The sequence below is a fragment of the Salvelinus namaycush genome, chromosome 1 (genome assembly GCF_016432855.1).
Source record: "Salvelinus namaycush isolate Seneca chromosome 1, SaNama_1.0, whole genome shotgun sequence".
NCBI classification, from domain to species: domain Eukaryota; kingdom Metazoa; phylum Chordata; class Actinopteri; order Salmoniformes; family Salmonidae; genus Salvelinus; species Salvelinus namaycush.
The window spans coordinates 70,099,149-70,121,443 of record NC_052307.1 but is presented as its reverse complement, the minus strand read 5'-3'; the positions used below and the strand labels follow the sequence as shown (position 1 = coordinate 70,121,443).

At 41.9% G+C, this 22,295-nt stretch overlaps 1 protein-coding gene across 1 annotated transcript in view; it reads right to left on the bottom strand.

Annotated features, from left to right (window-relative positions):
- The window catches only part of LOC120048052 (granule associated Rac and RHOG effector protein 1-like), a 47,693-nt gene extending 32,146 nt beyond the window's left edge, over positions 1-15,547 (bottom strand). Inside the window, exon 1 of the mRNA XM_038993743.1 lies at positions 15,457-15,547. The gene's annotated coding sequence lies outside the window, so the exon portion shown is untranslated. The remainder of the gene's footprint in view (positions 1-15,456) is intronic.
- Between the last annotated feature and the right edge of the window lie 6,748 nt (positions 15,548-22,295).

Genomic DNA, 22,295 nt, shown 5'->3' with positions numbered 1-22,295 from the left:
TAATTAAATCGGCCATTCCGATTAATCGGTCGACTTCTAGTACACATACTTTGATGTACAGTATGTGGATACCTTATCAAACTTATCATTCCAAAATCATTTGCATTAATATGGAGTTGTACCCCCCTTTGCTGCGATAACAGCCTACACTCTTCTGGGAAGGCTTTCCACTTGATGTTGGAACATTGCTGCAGGGACTTGCTTTCATTCAGCCACAAGAGCATTAGTGAGGTCGGGCATTGATGTTGGGCGATTAGGCCTGGCTCGTAGTGGGCGTTCCAATTCATCCCCAAGTTGTTCGATGGGGTTGAGGTCTGGGCTCTGTGCAGGCCAGTCAAGTTCTTCCACACAGATCGACAAACCATTTCTGTACGGACCTCGCTTTGTGCATTGTCATGATGATACAGGAAGAGGGCCTTCCCCAAACTGTTGCCACAAACTTGGAATCACAGAATTGTCTAGAATGTCATTGTATACTGTAGCGTTAAGATTTGGCACTATTTTTTCTCCTCCAAACCTTAGTTGGCACTATGCATTCAGGCAGGTAGCATTCTCCTTGCATCCGCCAAACCCGGATTCAGCCGTCGGACTGGCAGATGGTGAAGAGTGATTAAATCACTCCAGAGAACTCGTTTCTTTAGCGGTGCGCTTTACACCACCCCAGCCAACGCTTGGCATTGCGCATGGTGATTTTTGGCTTTTTGCAGCTGCTCGGCCATGGAAACCCATTTCATGACGCTCCTGACGAACAATTTTTGTGCCAACGTTGCTTCTGTTATGTGAGCTTGTGTGGCCTAACACTTCGCAGTTGAGCTGTTGTTGCTCCAAGACGTTTCCACTTCACAATAATAGGACTTAGTTGACCGAGGCAGCTTGAGCAGGGCAGAAATTTGCCAAACTGACTTGTTGGAAAGGTGGCACCTTATGACAGGACCACGTTGAAAGTCGCTGAGCTCTTCAGTAAGGCCATTCTACTGCCAATGTTTGTCTATGAAGATTGCATTGCTATGTGCTCGATTTTATACACCTGTCAGCAACGGGTGTGGCTGAAATAGCCTAATCAACTATTTTGAAGGGGTGTCCACATACTTTTGTATATATAGCGCATCTTGGTAAAATTGGTATTGCTTTCCTCACACATTCACTAACCTAAAGTTCACCTCTTCCTCTGGTCCTCAAATTTCCCCAGGCCTTTATAGCCTATCGTCTAGTTAGACTAACATGGAAAATATGTTTTTTGATAACTACACTGCAACTAACTACATTTAAATTAATAATAAAAACATTATTTCAGTTTGGGATTTTTAACGTTAAGGATCCCAATTTCCTTTTAACGTTCACACCCATAGTAGCAAATGGGATCCCCCTCTTTTTTAACAAAGGCCAAAACTGCTTCAAAAGTGTCTTCCCGCAATTGCATTAAGAACTGTTGTGCAATGACTGCTTGTCAGAATACATGTTTCCCTCCCTATGGCTCCCGCAAATTGAACGCACCTCAAGAATAATATTATTTCTAGAACACACAAGCAGACTACGTAAATAGGTCAACTGTTCTATGGGGTTGTCGGATTTTGTTTTAATAACATTACATGGTAAAAACAGGAGCAATGGAAAGTCACATCCTGAGCTTTGAATTACATCGCAGGAAGTACAGTAGGCTACACAGCGCTGTTTGAGTTGAGCATTTTAGACAATTTAATAACCCTTCATCTGAACAATGGAGTGTCAGAAACAATCATGCATGTCAGTTCAGCGCACACAGCGTAACAGAAAAAAATACAATTACATAGCTTAATACATACTGAAGCATGGTTGTTCTATGTCATCTACAAAAGAAATGAACTCTCCAGAATCCATATGAAGGAAATCAGTCGCAGTGCCGAAGAACTTTAGCCCCTCTGACAGACTCACAGGGAGGAAAATAGCTGAGAGCAGGCTTGCACTGGTTTCCCAGGATACAGCAGGTTGAGATTTCCCCTCTGGAAGCCCCTTATGACAGTCCATTACCCTCAGTTCACCATCCCCCATACTAGAGACTGACTGCGCAGCCTGGATTTATGGGGTGTCCTTCATCTGAGACGTATTACAATGCTACAGTGGCAAGAAAATGGAGGTGAACCCTTTGGAATTACCTTGATTTCTGCATAAATTGGTCATAAAATTTGATCTGCTCTTCATCTAAGCCACAATAGATAAACACAGTCTGCTTAAACTAATAACACAAACAATTATACGTTTTCATGTCTTTAATGAACACAGTGTAAACATTCACAGTGCAGGGTGGGAAAAGTATGTGAAGCCTTTGATTTAATAACTGGTTGACCCTCCTTTTTGCAGCAATCACCTCAACCAAACTCGAGGTCGACCAATTAAATCGGAATGGCCGATTAATTAGGGCCGGTTTCAAGTTCTCATAATCGGAAATCGGTATTTTTGGACACCGATTTGGCCGATTATTATTATATATTTTTTTACACCTTTATTTAATCTTTATTTAACTAGTCAGTTAAGAACACATTCTTATTTTCAATGACGGCCTAGGAACGGTGGGTTAACTGCCTTGTTCAGGGGCAGAACGACAGATTTTTATCTTATCAGCTCGGGGGATGCAATCTTGCAACCTTACAGTTAACTAGTCCAACGCTCTAACACCTGATTACATTGCACTTCACGAGGAGCCTGCCTGTTACGCGAATGCAGTAAGAAGCCAAGGTAAGTTGCTAGCTAGCATTAAACTTATCTTATAAAAAAACAATCAATCATAATCACTAGTTAACTACACATGGTTGAGGATATTACTAGTTTATCTAGCGTGTCCTGTATTGCATATAATTGATGCGATGCATATCGTTGCTCCAATGTGTACCTAACCATAAACATCAATGCCTTTCTTAAAATCAATACACAGAAGTATATATTTTTAAACCTGCATATTTAGCTAAAAGAAATCCAGGTTTGCAGGCAATATTAACCAGGTGAAATTGTCACTTCTCCTGCGTTCATTGCACGCAGAGTCAGTGTATATGCAACAGTTTGGGCCGTCTAATTTGCCCAAATTTTACGTAATTATGACATAACATTGAAGGTTGTGCAGTGTAACAGGAATATTTAGACTTATGGATGCCACCTGTTAGATAAAATACGGAACTGTTCCGTATTTCACTGAAAGAATAAACGTCTTGTTTTTCGAGATGATAGTTTCCGGATTCGACCATATTAATGGCCTAAGGCTCGTATTTCTGTGTGTTATTATGTTATAATTAAGTCTATGATTTGATAGAGCAGTCTGACTGAGCGATGGTAGGCACCAGCAGGCTCGTAAGCATTGATTCAAACAACATTTTCCTGCGTTTTGCCAGAAGCTCTTCGCTGTGCTTCAAGCCTATCAACTCCCGAGATTAGGATGGTGTAACCGATGTGAAATGGCTGGCTAGTTAGCGGGGTGCGCGCTAATAGCGTTTCAAACGTCACTCGCTCTGAGACTTGGAGTAGTTGTTCCCCTTTCTCTGCATGGGTAACACTGCTTCGAGGGTGGCTGTTGTCGATGTGTTCCTCGTTCGAGCGAGGAGAGGGACGGAAGCTATACTGTTACACTGGCAATACTAAAGTGCCTATAAGATCATTCAATAGTCAAAAGGTATATGAAATACAAATGGTAGAGAGAGAAATAGTCCTATAATAACTACAACCTAAAACTTCTTACCTGGGAATATTGAAGACTCATGTTAAAAGGAACCACCAGCTTTCACATGTTCTCATGTTCTGAGCAAGGAACTTAAACGTTAGCTTTCTTACATGGCACTAATTGCACTTTTACTTTCTTCTCCAACACTTTGTTTTTGCATTATTTAAACCAAATTGAACATGTTTCATTATTTATTTGAGACTAAACTGATTTTATTGATGTATTATATTAAGTTAAAATAAGTGCTCATTCAGTATTGTTGTAATTGTCATTATTACAAATATAATATAAAAATTAAAATAAATTTAATAAAAAAATTTAGGGAAAATAAATAAATAAAATCGGCCGATTAATCGGTATCGGCTTTTTTTGGTCCTCCAATAAATCGGTATGGCGTTGAAGTCATAAATCGGTCAACCTCTAAACCAAACATTTTCTGTAGTTAGGGATCAGACCTGCACAACAGTCAGGAAGAATTTTGGACCATTCCTCTTTACAAAACTATATCAGTTCAGCAATATTCTTGGGATGTCTTGCGAGGTCATGCCACAGCATCTCAATCGGGTTGAGGTCAGGACTCTGACTGGGCCACTCCAGAAGGTGTATTTTCATCTGTTGAAGCCATTCTATTGGTTTACTTCTGTGTTTTGGGTCGTTGTCCTGTTGCATCACCCAACTTCTGTTGATCTTCAAATCGGCAGACGGCCTAACATTCTCCTGCAAAATGTCTTGATAAACTTGGGAATTAATTTTTCCATCCATGATAGCAAGCGGTCCAGGCCCTGAGGCACCAAAGCAGCTCCAAACCATGACGCTCCCTCCACCATACTTTACAGTTGGGATGAGGTTTTGATGTTGGTGTGCTGTGCCTTTTTTCTCCACACATAGTGTTGTGTGTTCCTTCCAAACAACTAAACTTTAGTTTCATCTGTCCACAGAATATTTTGCCAGTAGCGCTGTGGAACATCCAGGTGCACTTTTTGCAAACTTCAGACGTGCAGCAATGTTTTTTCCCCCGTGGTGTCCTCCCATGAACACCACTCTTGTTTAGTGTTTTACGTATTGTAGGCTCATCAGAGATGTTAGCATGTTCCAGAGATTTCTGTAAGTCTTTAGCTGACACTCTAGGATTCTTATTAACCTCATTGAACATTCTGCTTTCTTGCAGTCATCTTTGCAGGACGGCCACTCCTAGGGAGAGTAGCAACAGTGCTGAACTTCCTCCATTTATAGAACATTTTTCTTACCGTGGAATGATGAACATCAAGGCTTTTAGAGATACTTTTGTAACCCTTTCCAGCTTTATACAAGTCAACAATTCTTAATCTTAGGGATTTTGAGATCTCTTTTGTTCAAGGCATGGTTCACATCAGGCAATGCCTCTTGTGAATATTTGAGAGTGTTTTTTAGTAGGGCAAGGCAGCTCTAACCAACAACTCAAATCTCGTCTCATTGATTGGACTCACTGTTAGCCGACTGACTCAAGTTAGCTATTGGAGAAGTCATTAGCCTAGGGGTTCACATACTTTTTCCAACCTACACTGTGAATGTTTAAATTATGTATTTTTCTTGTCTACATTGAATACAATAATTTGTGCGTTATTAGTTTAACCTCTAGGCTAAGGGGCGGTATTTTCACGTCCGAATGAAGGGCGTGCCCAAAGTAAACTGCCTGCCAGTCAGGCCCAGAAGCTAGGTTATGCATATTATTAGTAGATTTGGATAGAAAACACTGACGTTTCTAAAACTGTTTGAATGATGTCTGAGTATAATAGAACTTATTTGGCAGGCGAAACCCCGGGGACAAACCAACCAGGATTTTTTGTTGTTGTTGTTGTGACTTTTCAATGGGTTTTCTATGTGGATCTAGATTTCTAAGGCACTTGCTTGCCGTTCCTATCGCTTCCACTGGATGTCAAGTCTTTAGAAATTGGTTGATGTTTTTCCTTTGTGTAATGAAGAAGTAGGGCTGTTCAGAACGAGGGTCGAGTCTAGTGTACTGTTGTGGTTGGGGCGCACGACCTGAAAGCTCGCTCCACTTTGTTTTTATCTGCTATTGAACGCAGTTTATCCCGTCTTAAATTTTTGCGATTATTTACGTTAAAAAAATACCTAAAGTTGTATTAGGAAAGTTGTTTGAAATGTTTGGACAAAGATTACAGGTAACTTATTAGATATTTTGTAGTCATGTTGAGCGAGTTGGAACTGGTGTTTTTCTGGATCAAACGCGCCAAATAAATGGACATTTTGAAGATAAACGACGGAATTAAATCTAACAAAAAAGGACCATTTGTGATGTTTATGGGACATATTGGTGTGCCAACAGAAGAAGCTCTTCAAAGGTAAGGCATGAATTATAGCGTTATTTCTGAGTTTGGATGAAATATGATTGTCTGTGTTTGATGGGTGCTGTCCTCAGATAATAGCATGGTTTGCTATCGCCGTAAAGCCTTTTTGAAATCTGACACAGTGGCTGGATTAACAAGAAGTAAAGCTTTAATTTGGTGCATTGCACTTGTGATTGTATGAAAGTTAAATATTTCTAATAATTTAAATTTGGCGCTCTGCCATTTCACCGGATGTTGTCAAATCGATCCCGTTAACGGGATTTGATCCCTAAGAATTAAGCACACTAGGTTTGTCTATTGTTGTGACTTAAATGATCAGATCAAATTTGATGTAATCCAGGTAATTCCAAAGGGTTCATATACTTTTTGTTGCCACTGTATATTTGTGTTATGTAACCATCTTAAGTATGTGTAACTACAAAAAAAAGGTCATTGGGGAATCATGATTTTTGCTTGATATGAACCTACAGGAAATTGCTTGTGCATTCTGAAAGATTCCCTGCTGCTAGCTAGGCTAACTTATCAAAACATCGTCAATGAATGATCAATTCCCAAGAATACTATATTTTTAAGACCAAGAACGCTATGAGGTCAAGACTAGCTATGTGTCTGACAAATGGAATTGCCTCCTGAGAAACAAATGTTGTACCTTCTATTTGGCCTAGATTTGAGCAGTCCATGGGTAAGTCAAAGGGGAAAAATAGCCTTGTAACATCTTGTACTAAGCCTGACCTGAAAATGAATGACAGCTCTAGCCTTTGATTTTCAATAGCTGGAATGATGCCCAGACACACATGAAGTAGGATTTATTGTTCAAAAGGTATCAGTAAGTATAAGCTGTTTAGGAATAGGCCTAATTCATCTGTATTGGTATCAGGAAACTGTTAATATCCTAGGAAGAGATGTTGTTGACACTTACTCTGCCTACGTATAAGCTCCACAAAAAGACAGAGTCCTAGGGCTTCTCTTTCAGACATTTTGAAAGTTGTTATTGGCACTACCACTGTCAGAGCCTAGGCAATGTGGCTGTGGCATGCATGAGGCCTATTCATCAATGTGATTTGTCTGCCAATAAACAGAAAAGCCACAAATGTACAGTACCATGTATATGCCATGCCTAACATTTACTTTCTACAAATATGAAGCACAGATAATGTATGGAAATCATTCTCCTGACATAAAAAAATACTATTGCTGTTTAATTTGATGTAGTCTACTTAGCCTACTGTATGGGAATAGATCAAGAATGAATTGTTTGGTCTCGAGAGAAATCTCATTTAGGGTTAGCACTGATTAGAGGGCACAGAGGTTTAAATATATGTTATTGAGAAATACAGGATGAGGCAAGTGAGGATAACTTCCACGGCTTCATTTCTGACCCAGTAGCCCCAGCCTTCACATGTCTGAAAGACATTGGTAGTTGAAGGATTATGTCAGACCCTCAACCTAGCTGATTGGAGGGACTAGATGGAACGAATCATCTATCAAGCTATTTCAGATCTGTGAACACCCAAGGGGAAGGGAATACGGTTTGAAATGTGACCTGGTTACTGTCTTTCTAGGGGTAGTTTTCAAGAGGTTCAAACCTGGGTAACATTAGGTGTTCCTTCCTGCTACACCTGTTTTTTCTATGACATTCTTGAGAGTGCTGCTTCCCTCAGGATCTAGGAATTCATCTGAGAAACTAGCCCTCGGGGGCCACCAATCAGACACACAATTGCAAAACAAAAGTCCTGCCACTTTGCTAAAAGCTGCCATCAAAAAAATAAATTAAAAAACACTTCATGCTTACCTTACATTGTAGTGGTAGTCCTATATTTCATAGCCAGAATTAGGTGAAAACAAAAAACCATGGAACACTAGAATCATTCCTGTTCATCTGGGATTCATTACACCCCCCTCCCCCTAACCACCATCAAAGATTCCATTGTGACATTCTAAACTCTGATGAGTCTGAGAGAACAGCATATTCTGAGCATTGCAGCATGAGCAACACTAGAATGCTTTGTTAATGAAAATATCACTCTGGTTCGTCCAGTTAGTTGAAAGAATAGACAAAGCCATGAGACAAAAGGCAAAAATAGATATCTTGTGACTATTGGGCTCATGAGCTGACTCTCTCACACGTAACAGGAAACAAAATTAAAAAGGGATCTGCTGATCAATACATTAGTTACACTGACAACAAAAACTAACAACTGGTCCATGGTCTGGGACACGGCTAGTCAGGCGTTGGATCAGTGGTCAGGAAGAGTGTACACAGACAAAGAAATCTGCAGAGCAATGCATTTATTTCCATAGCAACAGAGCTGTGACATAAATCAACAGGGATATCTGCGATAAGAGGGTTTATCTATGTCGAACGATGCAACAAACCAGAGCTTCTCAGTAAGTGTTAGAAAGACGCAGTCTGACAAAGTCCTCTCTCTACAGGCAAACAAATCCAGGTGAAAATTAGGCTAGTATTAAGACCCCTTCACTTTCACACGTTACAGCCTTATTCTAAAATTTATGAAATAAAATATCCTCAGCAATGACAAAGCAAAAACAGGTTTAGATTTGTTTGCAAATGTATTAAAAATAAAACAGAAATACCTCATTTACATAATTACTCAGACACTTTGCTATGAGACTCAAAATTAAGCTCAGGTGCATCCTGTTTCCATTGATCATCCTTGAGATGTTTCTACAACTTGGGAGTCCACCTGTGGTAAATTCAATTGATTGGACATGATTTGGAAAGGCACACAGCTGTCTATATAAGGTTCCACAGCTGACAGTGCATGTCAGAGCAAAAACCAAGCCATGAGGTCAAAGAAATTGTCCATAGAGTACCGAGACAGGATTGTGTCGAGGCACAGATCTGAGGAAGGGTACCAAAAACATTTCTGCAGCATTGAAGGTCCAAGAACACCGTGGCCTCCATCATTATTCAATGGAAGAAGTTTGGAACCACCAAGACACTTCCTAGAGCTGGCCGCCCGGCCAAACTGAGCAATCGGGGGAGAAGGGCCTTGGTCAGGGAGGTGACCAAGAACCCGATCGTCACTCTGACAGAGCTCCAGAGTTCCTCTGTGGAGATGGGAGAACCTTCCACAAGGACAACCATCTCTGCAGCACTCCACCAATCAGGCCTTCATGGTAGAGTGGCCAGATGGAAGCCACTCCTCAGTAAAAGGCACATGACAGCCCACTTGGAGTTGGCCAAAAGGCACCTAAAGGACTCAGACCATGAGAAACAAGATCTGGTCTAATGAAACCAATATTAAACTCTTTGGCCTGAATGCCAAGCGTCACGTCTGAAGGAAACCTGGCACCATCCCTACGGTGAAGCATGGTGGTGGCACCAACATGTTGTGGGGATGTTTTCAGCGGCAAGGACTGAGACACTAGTCAGGATCGAGGCAAAGACAAACAGAGCAAAGTACTGAGAGAACCTTGATGAAGAGCGCTCAGGTTCTCAGACTGGGGCGAAGGTTCACCTTCCAACAGGACAATAACCCTAAGCACACAGCCAAGACAATGCAGGAGTGGCTTCAGGGCAAGTCTCTGAATGTCCTTGAGTGGCCCAGCAAGAGACCGGACTTGAACCTGATCGAACATCAGACCTGAAAATCGCTGTGCAGCAACACTCCCCATCCAACCTAGCAGAGCTTGAGGAATGAGAGCAACTCCCCAAATACAGTTGTGCCAACCTTACAGCGTCATGTCACCATTTCAAACAATTTTACCTAATTTTCCTGTTTCCATCACAGCTGTTATGATTTTTTAAATGTATTATACAGTATGACTTTACTTGCATAAAAACATGGTTAAAGTCAAGTCAATCTCCATAGAGGATGATTTCTTCAATCTGCATGCAGTAAAACAAACTACTGTTAAGTTGAATATCTCATCAAGCTTTGGATGACAGCCAATAATGCAATGTCTTAAAATGTGACAAGCTCAAAGCAAACAGAAACCCAAGGGTAAAGAGGGGGCTGTGACAAATATGTGTGTTGGAAATGTTGGTTTACTAGAGGAGCTGAGATGCCCAACAACTGGTCTATACTCAAACTCAGTGACAGATTTAGGCCAATAACAGTGTAGTTGGCCTAGTTTTTTAAAATATATAATCAAAACCAGAGACAGCAGCATTGACAACCTGATTACACAATGATAAAATGGCCCAAAAATGAGATGTTTATATTGATAAAAACTTCCCCCTTCTTCAGATCACTTGTGGAGCAACAAGATAGTCGGTAGAAGGTCACACGTTCCCCCCACCCCTCTCCAAACAGGAAATACATTCCACATGACCACAGACATAGCAATAGAAGCTGCCTTTAGCTCAACAACAATACCAAAGACCTCTGTGTTGTAGTAGCACATGAGGGGATTATTCAAATCCTTTAATAAGATAGTCAGTTGAGTTGGACAGTACTGATTGAATGTGTCTTGTGTGTGTAACATTCAGCCACACAAAGGTGGGGAAATAACTGTGAGAACGCTGTTCATGGACTAGCCAATAGCAGTTAAGTTTTACATGAAGTGGGTAAAATTGGTAATCATTTTACGAGCAAAATGGCACAGTCGGAAGGAGAAGCTTAATTTCCAAAAGTCCCAAGCAGTCAAAACCATTCATTTTTTAAATCTGGTGTGCCCAAAGCTGTGTTTTATTCATTACGTATGTCGTAGATCATTTTCAAAGCGGCATTATAAGCTCAAAACATTTAAAATGACAATTAAAAGTGTCTATTTGCATAACAATTACCTAAAATTCCATAATCGTCATAGCGCTAGCAACAACACCTCAGAAACGCTGACCCTCAACACGGGAGCCCCTCAGGGGGTTTGTCCTTAGTGCCCTCCCTGTTTACCCAAAACTGCGTGGCCACGCACAACTCCAACACCATCATCAAGTTTGCCGACAACACGTGGTAGGTCTGATCACCGGCGGCGATGAGTCAGCCTATAAGAAGGGGATCAGAGACTTAGCAGTGTGGCGCAAAGACAACAACCTCAATAAGACCAAGGCGATGATCGTGCACTATAGGAGAAAGATAAATCCACGATAATCGAGAATTTCAGTAAGCATCTCTACGGCTGGCCATGCTTTCACCTGGCTATCCCAACCCCGGCCAACAGCTCTGCACCCCAAAAGCAACTGGCCCAAGACCCCCCCTGCTTCTCCTTCACCCAAATCCAGACAGCTGATGTTCTGAAAGAGCTGCAAATTCTGGACCCCTACAAATCAGCTGGGCTAGACAATCTGGCCCCTCTCTTCCTAAAATTATCCACCGCCATTGTTGCAACACCTATTACTATTCTGTTCAACCTCTCTCATATCGTCTGAGATTCCTAAAGATTGGAAAGCGGCCGCGGTCATCCCCCTCTTCAAAGGGGAGACACTCTAGACCCAAACTGTTACAGACCTATATCCATCCTGCCCTGCCTTTCTAAAGTCTTCGAAAGCCAAGTGAACAGATCACTGACCATTTCAAATCCCACCATACCTTCTCCGCTATGCAATCTGGTTTCTGAGCTGGTCACAGGTGCACCTCAGCCACACTCAAGGTCCTAAACGATATCATAACCGCCATCGATAAAAGACAGTACTGTGCAGCTGTATTCATCGACCTGGCCAAGGCTTTCGACTGTCAATCACCGCATTCTTATCGGCAGACTCAACAACCTTGGTTTCTCTAATGGCTGCCTCGCCTGGTTCACCAACTACTTCTCAGATAGAGCTCAGTGTGTCAAATCGGAGGGCCTGTTGTCCGGACCTCTGGCAGTCTCTATGGGGGTCCCACAGGGTTCAATTCTCGGGCCGACTCTTCTCTGTATATCAAAGATGTCGCTCTTGCTGCTGGTGATTCTCTGATCCACCTCTACGCAGATAACACCATTCTGTATACATCTGGCCCTTCTTTGGACACTGTTAACTAACCTCCAAACGAGCTTCAATACCATACAACTCTCCTTCCGTGGCCTCCAACTGCTCTTAAATGCTAGTAAAAACGAAATGCATGCTTTTCAACCGATTGTTGCCTGCACCCGCCCGCCCGACTAGCATCACTACTCTGGACGGTTCTGACTTAGGTATTTGTAGTTGTCCACATATTCTAGGTGTCTGGCTAGACTGTAAACTCTCCTTCCAGACTCACATTAAGCATCTCCAATCCAAAGTTAAATCTAGAATTGGATTCCTATTTCGCAAAAAAGCCTCCTTCACTCATGCTGCCAAACATACCCTAGTAAAACTGACTATCTTACCGATCCTTGACTTCGGCGCCGTCATTTACAAAATAGCCTCCATCACTCTACTCAGCAAATTGGATGCAGTCTATCACAGTGCCATCCGTTCTGTCACCAAAGCCCCATTTACTACCCACCACTGCGACCTGTATGCTCTCGTTGGCTGGTCCTCGCTACATATTCGTCGCCAAACACCCTGGCTCCAGGTCGTCTATAAGTCTTTACCTAGCAAAGTGCCGCCTTATCTCAGCTCACTGGACACCATAGCAACACCCACCCATAGCACGCACTCCAGCGGGTATATTTCACTGGTCATCCCCAAAGCCAACACCTCCTTTGGCCGCCTTTCCTTACAGTTCTCTGCTGCCTATGACTGGAATGAATTGCAATTAAAAATAAATATATACACATCCCTGAATTTGTTTTAATTTTTTTAACTCAAGTTGGACGTACATCTCCCTCACTAACTAAGCATCAGCTGTCAGAGCAGCTTACCGATCGCTGCAGCTGTACACAGCCCCTCTGTAAATATCCCATCCAACCAATTTTTCTGCTCGTTTGCACACCGGTATTTTTCGACTTGCACATTCTCATCTGCACATATCACTCCAGTGTAAATTGCTAAATTGTAATTACTTCGCCACTATTGGCCTATTTATTGCCTTACCTCCTTACTTCATTTGCACACACTGTACACAGGTTTTTCTATTGTGTTATTGACTGTACGTTTGTTACACATGGGATAAACTCTGTTGTTTATGTCGCACTGCTCTATCTTGGCCAGGTCGCAGGTGTAAATGAGAACTTGTTCTCAACTGGCCTACCCGGTTAACTTCTTTCAGCTAGGGGGCAGAATTTTTATGTTTGGAAAAATAACGTTCCCAAGGTAAACGGACTATTTCTCAGGTCCAGATGCTAGAATATGCATATAATTGACAGAGTAGGATAGAAAACACTCTAAAGTTTCCAAAACTGTCAAAATATTGTCTGTGAGTATAACAGAACTGATTTTGCAGGCGAAAACCTGAGGAAATCCAACCCGGAAGTGCCTTTTATTTGGAAAAATCCCTGTTCCGTTGCCTGCCCCTCCATTTAAAGGGGTATCAACCAGATTCCTTTTCCAATGGCTTCCTCAGGCTGTGACCAGGCTTTAGACATAGTTTCAAGCTTTTATTTTGAAAAATGAGCGATATTTTTCAAAACGCGTCAGGTGTCCTTTGATTAGTTCCTGCGCGTGAGAGATGTAGCTCGACATTTTCTTTCTCTGTAGTATTGAATAGGTTACCATCCGGTTGAAATATTATCGATTATGTATGTTAAAAACAACCTGAGGATTGATTATAAAAAACGTTTGACATGTTTCTACGAACATTACGAATACTTTTTGGAATTTGTCTGCCTTTCAGGACCAGAACGAGCCTGTGGTTTTCTGAACATAACGCGCAACCCAAATGGCATTTTGTGTTACAAAACTAATCTTTATCTTACAAAAATAACATTTGTTGTGTAACTGGGAGTCTCGTGAGTGCAAACATCCGAAGATTATCAAAGGTAAGCGATTAATTATTGCTTTTCTGACTTTCGTGACCAAGCTAATTTGAGGCTAGCTGTTCTTACTGTTTTGTCTAGTGATTGATAAACTCACAAACGCTTGGATTGCTTTCGCTGTAAAGCCTATTTTCAAAATCTGACACGATAGGTGGATTAACAACAAGCTATGCTATATTTTGGTATATTTCACTTGTGATTTCATGATTATAATTTTTTATTTGGCGCTCTGCAATTCAGCGGCTGTTTACGAAAATGATCCAGCTAAAGGGATCCGTGCGGCAAGAAGTTAAATAAAGGTGAAATAAATACATAAGAGGGGAGAGCATGCCCCCATGAACATCGACGGGGCTGTTGTGGAGCGGGTTGAGAGCTTCAAGTTCCTTGGCGTCCACATCACTAAGGATGGTCCACACACACCCACAGTAATGAAGAGGGCAAGGCAGCGCCCCTTTCCCCTCGGGCTGAAAGGTTTTGGCATGGGCCCTCGGGTCCTTCGACAACGGCACCAACGAGAGCATCTTGACTGGCTGCATCACCACTCTGTATGGCAAATGCACCACCCTTGACATCAAAAAGCTACAGAGGGTGGTGCGGACAGCCCAGTACATCACTGGGGCCGAGCTTCCTGCCATCCAGGACCACTATATCAGGAATGCCAAATTGGCAAAGACTCCAGCCACCAAAGCCACAGACTGTTCACTCTTCTACCGTTGGGCAAATGGTACCGGAGCAAAGACAGCTTCTACCCTCTGGCCATAAGACTGCTAAATAGCCAACTAATGGTACCCGAACTAACTGCACTGACCCTATGCACAAGCACGCACACTACATTGACACTCCCACAACCCCCCCCCCCCCACACACACTTTAACACTCATAATTTGCTGCTGCTCTGTTCTTTACTCTTATTATTATCCATCCTGATGCCTAGTCCCTTTACCCTGCCTTCATGTACATATCTACCAAAAGTACCTCTCTGCACATTGATCTGGTACTCCCTGTATATATTGTATTGCCATTCTTGTGTATTCTATTCCTAGTTATCATTTTATTATTAAACTGCATCGTTGGGAAGGACTCCTAAGCCAGCAAGTATTTCACGGTAAAGTCGTATTTGGCACGTGACAAATACAATTTGATTCGAGTTGTTCGATACTGTACTACTGGCCCATATTTTAGCAAAATTTGTCAAATTCTCAATCCAACATTACCACCCAAGCAAAAATCTATAACATTAAACAAATCATACAATACCCAGATCAATGTAGAATATCGAAAACGGTGCAGCATTATTGATGTTATCTATCAAGCAAGCTACCAACTGCAACGGATAGTAAGGGCTACTCCCGTTCTGAGGATGCAGCAAGCTTGCTCCGGCTGTCCCTCACTGGTTAGCTTGCTATAACACACAAGCAAATGTTGATGAAAGCGAAACATAATGCAACCTAGATATACTAGCACGGCTAAATACCGATAGTTATCTACTGACTTTACGCTCGTGATCTAACTACAGTAAGCAGATATGAGCTCGGAAGAGCAGTTGTGGGGAGGTTGATTTTTTCTTTCAAGTAAAGAGTTCGCAAAATTGCCCATCCGGCTCGCTAGTTATAAAAAGCCACACTAGAATGTACCTACTATAAATCGGTGATCCTCTTTCAAATCCGACCAGCTTGGTACTAGTCGGTTGTGTGGTCAGTTCAAGTGAGCCGAGTTAACCACCTTTGAAGCATAGAAAAATGCATAGACGTAGCTCGTAGGCTAGTATTTATGAATCTGTTCACTATTTAGCAGGAAGGTGCAACATAATCTCCGCAAGCGCAGTACGCCGGTTTCATCGAAACTCACACCGGGCACTATGTTGCAAGCTATTAATACGGCCTTTTAACGCCCTAAACTAACGTTACAACGAAATCCCCTGTCAGGCTCGAGTGGAGAAAAAGTTCGGCAACATAATAGTTACACAAAATACATAAGAAAATATCACTGTAACCAACCCCAACCCGTTTGGAAAAGCATGTTTTATTTTACCTTTATTTAACTAGGCAAGTCAGTTAAGAACAAATTCTTATTTACAATGACCGCCTACCGGGGAACAGTGGGTTAACTGCCTTGTTCAGGGGCAGAACGGGAGATTTTTACCCTGTCAGCTCGGGGATTCGATCCAGCAACCTTTCGGTTACTGGCCCAACGCTTTAACCACTAGCCCCCATAAGCCACACCCAAAGATCTAACGTTAGCAGCCAAGTAACTAGTAGGCTGTAAATTGGCAGAATACCATTGACTATTAGAAGGGTTCCATACCTATTGTAAACATGTTTGCCCTTTCCGTAGACAAGTTTACCTAGCTTAGTTACCTAGCGTTAGCTGGCTAGCTAGCTAGGTACCTTCCCTGACCCTCGAAATACACTCCTTGAAATTGCCTCGCTGGAAGGGCAAAGACAACATATTTGCAAAAATAATGTCTCAAAACCAATCAATCAAATCACACTAGCTAACGTTAGCTAGTGCACATTTACATTATATCAGAGATATCTTAAAATAAATACTAAAAGCCAGCTCACTACCAAGCATTCATAGTTTGAATGTCTTAGAACTTCTTGCAACTCATGCTAAATTGTAGGTTTTTGGTTAGTAGCTACTGAACGGCCACATAACTCCCAAAGGCCACAGCTAACTAGCTAGTTATCGACAACTAATGTTAGCATTAGCTATCTAGGTAACGTTACTGTAGCTGGCGCTCTGCGACACGATTTTTAAAAAAATATTCAAAAAAGCTAGAACACAAAAAACAAACCTAATACAATTGGGACACTAGGGTACTATTCCTTGTTACAACAACTGTTATTTGTAACGGGAGTAAATTTGTTAAGAGCTTTCAGATAAAACGTTTTTAATCAAAGTACAGTTGATAAGCGCATCACTTACCAGCTAGCTAGGCATCCACCCTCTTGACAGCGAATGAAGTCTGTATACAACGGATGTGACGTTTATCTATATAAACCAGAGCGCGTGAGCTAAATTACAAACATCGCTTGATCACACGGATCAGACACACTCAAAACCTCGAATTCGAACTGAAGTGAATGCAAAGATGAAAGCTTCAGATATAAACATATTTTTAGAACATCATTACTTCATCACAAAGATGATGTTTTATGTAGATATTATGGCATGACATTAGTTACAAATTCAAGTGTGGAAGAACAATACATTACGCTTTCCATAACTAATTTGATCATTATTTGAATCGTTTAGGTGTATTTATAAACAATCCCACTGAAACAGTAAAAAAAAAATTTGCTACAAGAATCGAATTGTCGCACAAGGGTAATTTATGTATATTCCGTGGAGTTATCCGCCCTCTAGTGGTCTTTTTAAACTGAATAGGTGAAGTAGGATTGCCAGGTCAGTTTAGTAGTGAGCTTGTGCTAGATGTGGCTAGTTAGCGTTAGCTAGCTAGCTAACCTAGCTTGCTAACCTAGCCAATGAGGTGTGTGTGTGAAAGAAATAGTCAAATAAATCATGCTAGTTACTACCCCTGATAACTTTACCAAATAATCATGTTTGAAAGAGTGTGAGTGTATGCTAGATAAATAGTAATAGAAATGGTAGATACTACTGTACCCCTGATAATTTGGTCAGATAACCGTGTGTGTGTGTGTCTATGTGTACAGTAGGTGACATGTCCATGATAGCAATCTAATAACTATAGTTATGCTAGGTAATGGTTTGGCTTATCATGTTCATGTCTATGTAGAAGAAGACTGTAGGGGGGAGTGGATAGGACTCAGGGACAGGTATCAGAGAGAGAGAAGGACAGAGAAAGAGAAGAAGAGGTCTGGGTCAGCAGCTTCAGGCCAGCAGCCTTGGCGCTTCTGCCACATTCTTTATTTTCTGGATCCATTTATTGTGCCTAGGGCAATGAGTGGCAATTTTACAGCCAGACCCTCTACTATGTCATCCACAAGTGTTGTCCCCACCGGTGCATCAAGACCCTCTACAACGTCTACATCATCCACGAGTATGACCACCACCGGTGCAGCCATGGAGGATTATGAAATGGAGGAAGCACCTCTGGATCTAGGACCACCTGAGATTATTATGAACCTCACGGAAGTGACCACTGAGGACCTCGTTGAACAGCATGTGGCCCGTGGAGAGAAACGAAGAGGAACAACGTCACACCAGGCGTCATCGGAGGTACCAGCCCCCAGATCCACTCAACTAATTTCAGCAGAGGCTCCTCCAAGCCGTCGAGAGGGATGCAGCCCAACCTGATGCTCACAGGAAGGAGGATGAAGAGACCCTCTTTGCCATGAGCCTGGTGCCAACACTGAAGAGGCTGCCTCAGCAAAGAAAAGCAGCAGTCAAGGTTAAAATGTATCAGCTGCTTTTCGATGACAAGTTCAAGGGTACGTTTTTTTTTTCTCTCCACATCACAGGTAGTGTCATTAAGTGTTGCGACAGTAAAGTAAAGTAGGTCATTTTTACAGTATACTCATGTAGGTTAATTGGTATTTCAGATCAAAGTATAAATATGAGGAACAGGTATAGCTGTTGTTTCTGGGTTAGAAAATATCCTAAAACAACAGTTTGCTGTCTAAATATTTGCCTGTCACATTCATCTTTTGATCTGAAATACAAATTCCATGAGTAAACAGCAAGTATTACCAACTTTACCACACTGTTACTATATTTATGCCACTAACTACACTATACAAGCAGTATTTAGTTAACATAAATCTCACCTTTTATGGTGTCATATTATGTTAAGCTTGTATGTGTTGTTTTTCTCTTCCCTTTCAGAAATGGAGTCAATTTAGCCGGCCAGCTCACAGGAAGGACAGGAAGGACAGGAAGAGGAGTTGTCTGGTTGTTGTTTTGACCTCCCTCATTGTACCTTTCTTTTCACACACGTAAGTTCCGTTTAAATTCAGTCAATTCATAAAGTCATTTGTTTATAAAGTCTTAGGATAGCATTCATTATTAGTGTTACATAGATTTCTGAATTGACAGAATTGAAACTCACACACCGGAGAATTCACAGATGCTCTTGTTGGTCTCTTACGAGACTAAAGGTGAATATATTTCTTTCATTTAAAACCACTTGAAAACCAGAGTGTTGAAACTGTTTGTGAAGTTATGTTCCATCGACTGGTCCATGACGTCCAAGGGCCATTTGTTTGTTTAGCTGTGTTATGGTTACACATTATTTTATTTTTTACAGAGACACACACACACACCTCTTCTCCACTCCTCTCTGTACCTCAGATCTCCAGTGCCCTGCCCTCTCTCTTTATGGCCATGTCTGAAGTTCCCCTACTACGTCTAGGCTTTATGAGTAGTCCCTGTATCGGTCTGCAGTTGTGCCAAAAATACATGCTCTCGTTGTTCTCTTACAGATTACAGGCTACACATTCATTTTATTTATTTTTTTACACGCACATACACACTTCTTTTAATAGTTCTATTTTTTATTTTTATTTTTACAACACACATACCTGTCATGTCCTTTCCTGTACTTGAATACTAATTAAATAATGTTTTCATAGTCAGTTGTTTCAGTTGTTTATTAATATCTCATTTAGACTTAATCTGCTTATTTCTTGATGAAAGTAAAAACATTCTCTTCCTAATTTGTTTTTTTTCCACCTGTATTTTGTCAGGCCAGTGAACATGGTGGTAAACTGTACTATTTGTATTGTCACGATCGTCTATGGGTGAGAGAGAGGACCAAGGCGCAGCGTGTGCAAAATACATTTCTCTTTTATTTAGAGAAGGGAAAAAACACGCAACGAACACTATTACAAAACGAAACAAAACAACAAACGATCGTGAAGCTATAAACGTAAGTGCACACACAAGCTACAAACGTACAACATAGACAATTACCCACATTAACCTAGTGCCTATGGCTGTCTTAAATATGGCTCCCAATCAGAGACAATTAATGACATCTGTCTCTGATTGAGAACCATTCAGGCAACCATAGACACAGCTAGACACCTACACTAAACACAAACCCATCTACTCTACTTAACCCCCTAAACCATACAACCACCCTAGACAATACAAAAACACATACCTTCCCCATGTCACACCCTGACCTAACTAAAAATAATAAAGAAAACAAAGAATACTAAGGCCAGGGCGTGACATGTATGGACCCTAGGTTACCCTTTCCCTTTGTTATCATACTAACTGTATGTCATATAACCTTAATAAGTGCTCCTGCTCACCTGATGTACCATGCCAGGTGTGTATAATACTGACGTTAATGGGAGAGGGAAGGGGTTATTAAGGTGTGGTCTTTACTCCCAAATTTCACTTAAATATAACTTCCAAAGGAAGAGACAATGATACATAAAGTAATCTGGGGGGAAAATGCAACTTTATGGACAACGGTGGATGGTTCTTAAAATAACCTTTGTGTTAGGGGGCTCTTAAAAGAGCAGTTTCACTCCACGGCATACTGCCATGGGACTTCACCTGCTGGCGATGAGAAGTAGGTGGTCAGCTTCTCCCTCACCTGGAGTGCCTGTCTGGGGGCGTTGTTGGCACCTGCCCTGGTGACATCAGGTAGGTGACCATTTGGCGTGCCCATCTCCATCCGGAGCGGCTCCTGGAATGACCTCCGCGGGTAGTTATAGAGAACACATGTAGCCTTCACGCAGGCATCGACATTTGAGGGGCTGAGACCAAGCACTCTCCAATACATTCTCCACCGGGCTGCCAGAATCCCAAAGGTGCATTCAACAACTAACCTTGCCCTGGACAATCGTTTGTTAAAGATCCTTACAGGCTTTGGCAATGGCAGCTGGCGTCCAGCGTAGGGCCTCATGAGGTTGGGTCTTAAAGGGAAGGCCTCGTCGCCGACGAAGATGTGGGGAACAGGTCCCAGGTCTTCAGCTCCAGGGAGTGATGCAGGTGGTGGAATCTCCAGGGTGCCATCCTGAAGTGCCTGGCCGAAGGCAGAGTCCCGGAGGGTCCCGCCATCACTTCCCTTGCCGTAAGCACCAACATCGACAACATGGAAACAGTAGATGGCATCTACTACAGCCAAGAGTATAACTGTTATATGTACCCTTGCAGTTGTAGAATTGCGAACCTGAGCACGGTGGAGCCTGGATTACTACATGTTTCCCGTCAATGGAGCCAAGACAGTTGGGGAAATTCCACCTCTCCAGGAACTCGGCAGCGATGGCCCTCCAGTCTTCCTCCTTGGGGACAGGCATGTATTCACCAACCAGACAGTCCCAAATGGCTTGTGCCACAGAGAGGACAATGCCTGCCACCGTGGACTGTCCAACTTGGAAGCTGAATCCAATGGTCCTGTAGGATTCCCCTGTCGCCAAGAATCTAAAATATAATTCAAAATAATTATCAATATTGTGTGTAAATTGAATTCCACCCACATATTATATCTACTCATATATCTACCTCATTACAGTATATTATGCTCTACTAATTATATTGTAATACTCATCAACCATCATTAACAATGCCTTGAAACACTACAATTCAGTCTATGACTATATCAATAAACTGTAGCCCAGGCCAACTCTACTCTTAGAAAGAATGGTACTATCTACTTAAAAGGGTTCTCCGGCTGTCCCCATAGGAGATCCCTTTTTGGTTCCAGGTAGTACCCCTTTTGGTTCCATGTAGAACCCTATTGGGTTCCATGTATAACATTTTCCCCAAAGGGTTATACCTGGAACCAAAAATGGTTATCCTATGGAGAAAGCAGAAGGACACTTTTTGTCTAAGAGTATGTGAGTCCAATAAGAATGTAATGAATGACTGTAACTGTCTTGAACAACAATGGGTCCTGGAGAAGACTAGCCTACCTTCATCAGGGCAGAAGGCACCTCAACTTTATTTTCATTTGGTAACATTGCATAATTAAAAAAGGATTATAGACCAACTTTGGGAAAAGTTATAGTCCTAATGAACATTCTGTAAAAGTACATCTGATATCAAATAGGGACTATTAACTAGAGAGCCCTTTAGCTAGCTAGGTTGCACATAAAAATAATGTATCAATCAATGATGGTATCAAAGGCTTTAAAAATGTACTAGAATGTAGCTTACCGGAGACAAATCGCCAGACGTTCAACTGGGCTGATGGACTCCCGGTAGTTGGTATCCATCCGGGCGATCCTGGCTCCAACCATCTGGAGCAGGTGATCAAACTGGCTTCGGTCCAGACGAAAGTAACTTCGGAATTCCTCTCCAAACATTCAAAGCTCTTGAATGAGACGGTGGAGTCTGCTTTCGGGACTTGAACCATCTCTGGAACCACACAGACCTGCTCTTTCGGCGGGGCTGGTCCCGGCCCAACAGCGTGATCAAGACCACCTTCCTCAAAGTTGGTCTCATTGTTGAAAGAGCCTACGCTGCTATCTTGACTATTTATTATTGCATTTCGCTCCAAAACTGCATTTGAGGGAAATTATATTATAGGCTCTCAC